Source organism: Podarcis cretensis (assembly GCF_951804945.1).
Source record: "Podarcis cretensis genome assembly, chromosome: 14".
Taxonomy (NCBI): domain Eukaryota; kingdom Metazoa; phylum Chordata; class Lepidosauria; order Squamata; family Lacertidae; genus Podarcis; species Podarcis cretensis.
Window position 1 is genome coordinate 44,197,077 of NC_137183.1, and position 7,901 is coordinate 44,204,977.

Consider the following 7,901-nt stretch of genomic DNA (forward strand, 5'->3'; position numbering starts at 1 on the left):
CTTATTCTTTGGCAATAATCCTTTCATGAATCTATTAGACTTAAGCATGTTGGTTATATGAGGGGGGTTATCACACAAGTCCTGGATCAATGTCTTAATGCAGTGAAGGACTGAATGAGGTCCAAGAAACTGGATTTGGATTCTGGGAAGATGAAGGCTTTGTGGGTAGGTGGCTTCCATCTCTGGAAGATAGGCCAGCTCTCTGTTCTGGGTGGAGTTGCACTCCCTCTTAAGGAACAGGTATATAGCTTTGGTGTACTCCTGGGTACATCTTTGTCATTAGAGGCCCACATGACATCTGTGGCAAAAAAAAATCCTTTAATCAGCCTTCTGTAGTACAGTGGTACCTTGGTTCTCAGACGACTTGGTACTCAAACAACTTGGAACCCAAACACTCCAAACCCGGAAGAAAGTGTTCTGGTTTGCAAACTTTTTTTGGAAGCCGAACACGCTCCGTTTTGAGTGTTATGCTTCCGATTTGAGTGCCACACTTCCGTTTTGAGGGTTACGCTGAGGACTGTCTGGTTTTGCTTTTTATTTTGCGTTTTTGCTTTTGCGGCTCTTTTTGTTGTTGTTTTTTGTGTGACTATGTGGAACCCACTTCAGCTACTGGTGGATTGATTGTGTGACTGCAGTACGTTGTTTATTACTTTCATTTTATGGACCAACGGTCTTGTTAGAGCAGAGGCTTGACAACCATATGTCAGGAGTGCTCTGATGGTGTTTCCTGCTTGGCAGGGAGTTGGACTCGATGGCCCCTGTGGTCTCTTCCAACTCTATGATTCTATGATTCTAGATAGTAAAATTCATGTTAAATTGCTGTTTCAGGCGTTGTTTTTAAAGGTTTGAATCAGATTAATCCATTTTGCCTTTAGAAATTTCTTGAGTAGGCCGTCCTTATATTGACCTGTGTTTTTTAATGTTATTTTGTATTGCTGAGCACCACTCTGATACAGTCATACCTCAGGTTGAATGTGCTTCAGGTTGAGTGCTTTTGGGTTGCGCTCTGTGCAACCCAGAAGTAACGGAGCACGTTACTTCTGGGTTTCACCGCTTGCACATGCGCAGACGCTCAAAATGACGTCACGCGCATGCACGGAAGCAGCAAAACACGACCCGTGCACGTGCAGATGCTCCGTTGCGTCTTATGTTCTGTTCAGGATGTGAACGGGGCTCCGGAACGGATCCTGTTCGCATCCCGAGGCACCACTGTATTTTATGAGAATGCAATAACATAAGAAGAGTCCAATGACCCATCTAGTCCAGCATTGTGTTCTCACAGAGGCCAACAAGATGCCCATGGGAAGCCTTAAAGCAGGACCCGGGCACAGCTGTCCTCTGCCCTCCTGCAGTTTCCAGCAAATGGCGTTCACAAGCCTACTGCTGCTGGCTCGGCAGGGCAGGGGCCGAGTATGTACATACTTTTATTAACAAAATTAAATCTATCAATCCGTGGTGTCTTATGTTGGCTCTGAGTTACAGTTTTGTAACAAAGAATTACGAGGGTGACAAAAGGGGGGGGGGAGGAAAAAACACCCAACCTCACAGATTTGAAAATTTGACTCTGAATCACTTTCCCCCCCTTTTTAACAGCTGAAACTGCAAGCAAACCATTTTGCAAATGAGCCTCTGACTGATAATTATTCACAGAAATTAAGGGGTCAAGTAATTGTTAATAATGAATGGATCCCAGAAAGTCACCATCTGTTTGCAAACAATCCATGGACAGATAAAAGGGAGCAAAACTCATTGAATAAATTATAATTCACACCAGATTATTTCCCTGCTCGGTTAATTAGCTCCCTGTTATTAAGAGATACTTTTTCTTTCTTTCTTTCCCCCTTACCTCTTCCACTTGCAAATCCCTTGACATTTCTGGCTTGCCCAATTAAGAGTTACTACCCCCATGACTAGACAGGGAAGAATGGTAAAATAACCTTTTCCATAAGGGCTGAGCATCTTTGCTTATCAACAGGTCCTGCACAATACCGGCCAAATTTACTTCTTTATCTGGATTCACCAGTTCCCAATTCCAAGCTCATGGTCCATTAGAACTGATGACAGACAGAGCTGAGGCTGCCCAGTATGAATTAGCCCTGTGCCATAAATCGCTCTGATCTGAATACTTACAGGCATATAATACTGGGTGGCGGGTGGAAGAGCTGGGGAGATTTATTTCCAACTGGACTCAATGCAAAGGAGCTATTTCCATTTGCCTGACCATAAATCCTATCAAAAGGGATGGAACGATAGGCAGCAAAATTATTCTGGTTCAGTGTGATTTTCATGGTACAATACACCATTCATTGCCTTCTGTTTATCTGTCTAGGTGCAGGATCTAGACAACGCTTGCTGTGATGATGGAGATCAGTGGTAACCAACGTGGTGCCCTTCAAATGCTGCCAGAGTATAGTTCCCATCCCCCCCTGGCCATCAGGGATAGGCAAATCACTCAATTTCAGTTTCTCCATATTTCTCGTTTTCCCAATCTCAAATTCTATTCTCCACATAGCCACAGCAGTTTGAGATTTATTTTTGTTTTTTAAGTGCTCATGAAAACAAATCGGAATTTTAGTGCAAATTTCTCCCAACATACACGTGGTTGTATTAAATGTTTCCTAATATGAGCATTTTTGCCACTTGGCAAGATTCTTTCTTGGCCTTGTTAACCAGGCTATAGCAAAGAAGGCTGTCCAACAGAAACCAAAGGAACTGGGGATGATGCTGGCAAGAGATTACTAGTTGACATCCAGGTCAGAACCTTAAGCTAAGGAAGGATGGAGAACCTACAGGTGTTACTCCCATCATCCCTGACCATTTGCCTTACTGGCTGGGCCTGGTGAGAGTTGGAATCCAACAACATCTGGAGGGCCACTGGTCCCCCAGCCCTGATGTGTAGCCTGGAATGTATCACAAGGAATAAGTTCTCCTCTCCTGTCCACTACCAGGTCCTGCCATGTGGGTTGTTTGGCTTGAAGCTGGACACACCTGGCTCTGCTCTTGTTCTTCCATTCACTAACCCTATCCAGACCAGTCCTAAAGAGATGCCCCTTCCACAGCAGGCAAAGCTGGCCCAATACATTTTGCTGCCTGAGGAAAAAGACAAGATGGTGCCTTCCCATGAGATGTACAAAAGCCAAATGGACTGGCAACTGAATACAGCTTCCACAATGGTGACAATGTCATCCATAGTAACTAACAGCAGCCCGTCAGTTGAGCAGGTCATTCCAGCATTCACCAACTGAAGTGGCTGCCCTACTCTGCCTAATAGCAGAACCGGCCCTAACAGTAGGATCTTTGACCTTTTCAGTCTGTTTCCTTAAAAATTCTCCTTGCAGGCATGTGTTGCTGGGCACATATGTGGTTTTCTTGGTCGGTTGGCTATTGCAGTTCTGCTGTCCCTTTGTTCCCTTTCAAGAAGGTTCAGAAATCTACCCAATCTCTACATTGGAAAACACATTTCTTTCTTGTTTCTGTCCATCCGCTCCAACTGTTTTAAAGTTACAGCTCTTGGAAAATTGTAAACCACAATCAATATTAATAACAGTTCATCTTATCAAAAATGAAAGCCCCAGGACTCAACGCCAAAAGAAAGGAAGGAAGAAAAAAAGAACAAGAGCACTGTTCAACAGCTAACTTTATAATTTAGGAATGTGACAAAATGGAAGGGAAACTTTGGGGGGCAAGGAAGGAGGGGGGCAGGTTGAGACTCTGCTTTGTCCTTGAAGACAAAGCAAATGCAATTTTCATGCTGATTTGTTAGTGTGTGCATTTTCAGAATGCCTTTGAGTCAAAGAAGGCCGAGCCGTTGCTTACCAGAGGCAGAAGCTGAAATCATCTTCCCAGATTAACATGATGTTCTCCCACAGCCCTAGTCAACATACATCCAGAGAATGAACTAGCTCAGAAAAGTTCAGGGGAAGTTTCAAGGCCATGGGGCCTACACTCAAGTAGGAGGGGAGGGGACATGAAAACATCGTCCCAAAAAAGCGGAAGAGAGGACAAAGGGAGGAAAGGGTAAAAAGTTGCCAGTCCTGGCCAGTGTAGATGTGGCAAGGCTTAAGAAGTCGTGGTGTCCCATACACACACACACACACACACACACACACAGTCATACCTTGGTTCTCAGACACCTTGGTACTCAAACAACTTGGAACCCAAACATTGCAAACCCAGAATTAAGTGTTCCGATTTGTGAACATTTTTTTGGTAGCTAAACATGCTCCATTCTGAGTGTTACACTTTCATTTTGAGTGCCACACTTCCGTTTTGAGTGTTACGCTGAGGTCTGTCTGTTTTTGCTATTTATTTTGCGTTTTTGTTTTTGCGGCTCTTTTTGTTTTGTTTTTGTGACTGTGTGGAACCCAGTTCAGATGCTGATGGATTGATTGTGTAACTGCAGTACACTGTTTATTACTTTCATCTTATGGATCAACGGTCCTGTTGGATAGTAAAATTCATGTTAAATTGCTGTTTTAGGGGTTGTTTTTAAAAGTCTGGAACGGACTAATTCATTTTGCATTGCTTTCTATGGGAAAGCGTGCCTTGGTTTTGGAACACTTTTGTTTTGGAACAGACTTCTGGAACAGATTAAGTTTGAGAACCAAGGTACCACTGTATATCAACCACTTGAGACAAAATGGAAAATGCTGCCCACCGGGGGAGTAAAAGGAGGCAGGTGAGGAGCAGGCAACTGCAGCCATGGCAACAGGCTGCGGCCATAAGCAGCTCACTCCTCGGAGGCCAGATCTGCCACCTTAAGCAACTGCCTCTGTCTCCCCACTGCTGGCCAGGCTACATGCTGACAGACAATGATACCCTGTGTGCAGCTGTACCTGGAACTAAATTTTTATGAGTTAGGGCACAGATTCAGCTCCTGCAGCCTGAAAATGAGGTCAAGATGTTTGAAGGGGGCCAGCTAAACACACACCCTCTTGACCGTTGACGTTCCTGGCTTAGAAGAGCCAGCCAAAGGGATGGGCTGGAGTCTGTCTGAGGAGTGGTAAATGACTCATGGCAGGAGAGGGAGATGCCCCCTGCCTTTGCCAGTCATCAGGGAAGCAGAGACATCATAGAATCGTACGTTGGAGTCCAAGAGCATCTGCCACAGGTTCTCTATCCAGGGATGGATGACCTTTTAATTTCCAGTCCAAGGGCTGCACTCTCTTTGTGGTCACATCAAAGGGCCACATGCCAATGATGGACAAGATCAGAGGCAAAAGTAGGCAGAGCAACAGGTGTAAATTTCGTCTTCATGCAGTTGGCTAGTTTCTGTCCTCCATCACTGTCAGAGTTGAAGGACATGTTCTAATAAAAACACTCAAGGAGATGGCCAAGCAGAGACATTGAGGGGTGTCACCTGGAGAGGTGAGGCACCTTGGGGAGAGTCCCAAGGGCCAGACAGTGAAGGGCCTCATTTGGCCCCCCAGGTCTGACTCCCCATAGCTGACACTCACCGCCAGTAAACATAGACAACCGTTTTATTCTATAACTTGGAAAAGTACTGGGCCTACATTGTGGTCAAAATACAACACTGCAGCTTTTCAAGTCGAATTTCAAGGGAGGCGAGAGTGGGTGGAATTCTGTAGCTTCAGATGCTAGAAAGGATTTTTTTCCTCTCCATAAGTGTAATTTAAAGGAAGAAAGGGAGCCAGAAAACCAGATATTGTTTAAAGGAAAAAGAGAAAAAAGGATTGTTTCAAAGATTCACCTGTCATGTCTGCTATTGATTTTCATAAACAGCTTGCTAACCAGCCCGTACTTTTCTGATCATGTTCCTCGGCTCACGCAGGGGGATCATGACAGGTTCCCAAATTAATTTTTTGCCCAGGAGAAAACCCCACACAGGCGAAGCTCGCGAGGAAAGCCCAGCACTTCCGAGTCAATGCTACCCAGGTGCTGTTATCTTATTGTACTTGACGGGCGAGAAGAGAAGAAGCCGGCATTGTTAAAAACCTGACATGACTATGAATGTGAAGGAACTCTCATTTCCTTACAATTACTTACTGCTAAAACACACAGAGAGAGATGCAGACAAAGGGAAGAAGGGCCTCACCTGACAATTAATGGGCATGCAGTCATTGTAGCATAGACTGAGTGGGGACTTTGAGGAAGCCTGCAGCACACTGCTGTATTTTCTTGCAAAGTGACACATGTTTTCACCTTCCAGCTGCAGTACTGAAAATGGGTGTGGGCCCCTTGAGATGGGTGGGTTTGGAAGTGTGTACTCTAACATGTCAACGACACAATAACAGCTCATTAGTGATGGGTTTATATTACTAGTAGGGCTGCTGGTGCTGGTTGTACCACTATCATTTTCAATTGCGAATTGCTTCCCACGATGCATCCCAAAGCAATTTACAAGATAATAACGCACATAAAACAGTTGCATTTATTAAAAAAACAAAAAAAAGTTGAAACAAATGGATAGATACAAAAATAACTTTTAAGAACAATTATAGTGTAAGAAGAGTTTAAAAGCACATACATAAACTAATTGCAAATTCAAGGCTGATACCAGCTGGGATAAAGATTTGCATACAAGAACACCCGCATACCATTCCACGTCCATCATTTTAGTATGTGTCCTCAACGTCACATACCCTCTAAGGTTTCTCCGATTAAAATAGGGACTTCCTATTCAATAATAATAATAATAATAATTTATTATTTATACCCCACCCATCTGACTGCATTGCTGCAGCCACTCTGGGACTTCCAACAAATACAAAAACATAAAAAAGCATTAAACATTTTAAAACTTCCCAATACAAGGCTGCCTTTAGGTGTCTTCTAATGGTTGTACAGTTACTTATCTCCTTGGCTTGGGGGTTGCATAACTCCATACCCTCCAACTTTTCACCTATGAAAATAGGGGTGTCTTACGGATAAGCAGGACATTCCAGGATCAAAAGAGAAACTGGGATGGCTTCTGTAATTCCAGGACTGTCTCTGGGAAATACGGACACTTTAAGGGTCCGATGTTACTGATTGGATGGGTATTTGCAGGGCCGGCCCACCCATGAGGCAAGATGGGTTGTCTGCCTCAGGCAGCAGGATCCAAAGGGGCAACAGATCCCAATGTAGCCCTTTATTCCCCTCTGGTTCCTGATGTAGATCTTCACGTATCCCTTCTTCCCTGGTGCGGAGCCATTTTGTGGTTTGCCTTAGTTTCCAAAAGGTCTTGGGATAGCCCTGGGTATCTGTGTGCTATCGTGCAACAGGAGCAGGAGAAAAAGAACCACAGAACATAGTTAGCCTTGGTGAAGACTTGACATTTTCATCCCCAAAAGTTTTTGAGTTTCTGCTGAAATAAGGCTGCATTTTAATGTTGTATTTTAATCTTGTTTTTTAAGTTGTATTTCAATCAATTGTTTTATATCTGGTGTTAGCCGCCCTGAGCCCGGTCTTGGCTGGGGAGGGTGGGGTATAAATAATAATAATAATTATTATTCTTATAACATTCGTGATATAAAAAGTTACAGGGTTTCAGCAGTGGCATGCGCTGACGGAGAACGAGCGAGTGAGATGTGGTCAATCCTACTCCTATGCAGAACAGACCCTTTCAAATTTATTAACATGACTAATTTAGGGTCGCATTCCTTTAAAACACCTTGATGCCACGTTAAACAGTCATGGCTTCCCCAAAAGAATTATGTGAACTGTAGTTTGTTAAAGGTGCTGAGAATTGTTCAGAGGTGCCTATTACCCAACCGGAACTACAATTCCCAGAGTAATTTAACAATCAATCCCTCTTCACAGGGAACTCTGCGTACGTTTGTTTCAGCCCTGAGTGAGAGTCAAGAGGCTGAGTAGGGAAGGAGAAAGAACTGACAGTGGTTTAAGTGGATGAGTATGTTTGTATTATTGCAATGTTTTTTAAATGTTTATTTTTGTAAAAT

The 7,901-nt window shown here is 43.8% G+C and overlaps 1 long non-coding RNA gene across 1 annotated transcript; it reads right to left on the bottom strand.

The window, feature by feature from the left end:
* Window positions 1–145: 145 nt before the first annotated feature.
* On the bottom strand, window positions 146–3,135 carry LOC307202496. The gene is made up of 3 exons (XR_013832917.1): window positions 2,989–3,135; window positions 2,131–2,229; window positions 146–298 (listed from the first exon to the last, which is right to left on the bottom strand). It is a non-coding gene; the product is annotated as an uncharacterized lncRNA (long non-coding RNA).
* Window positions 3,136–7,901: the final 4,766 nt, after the last annotated feature.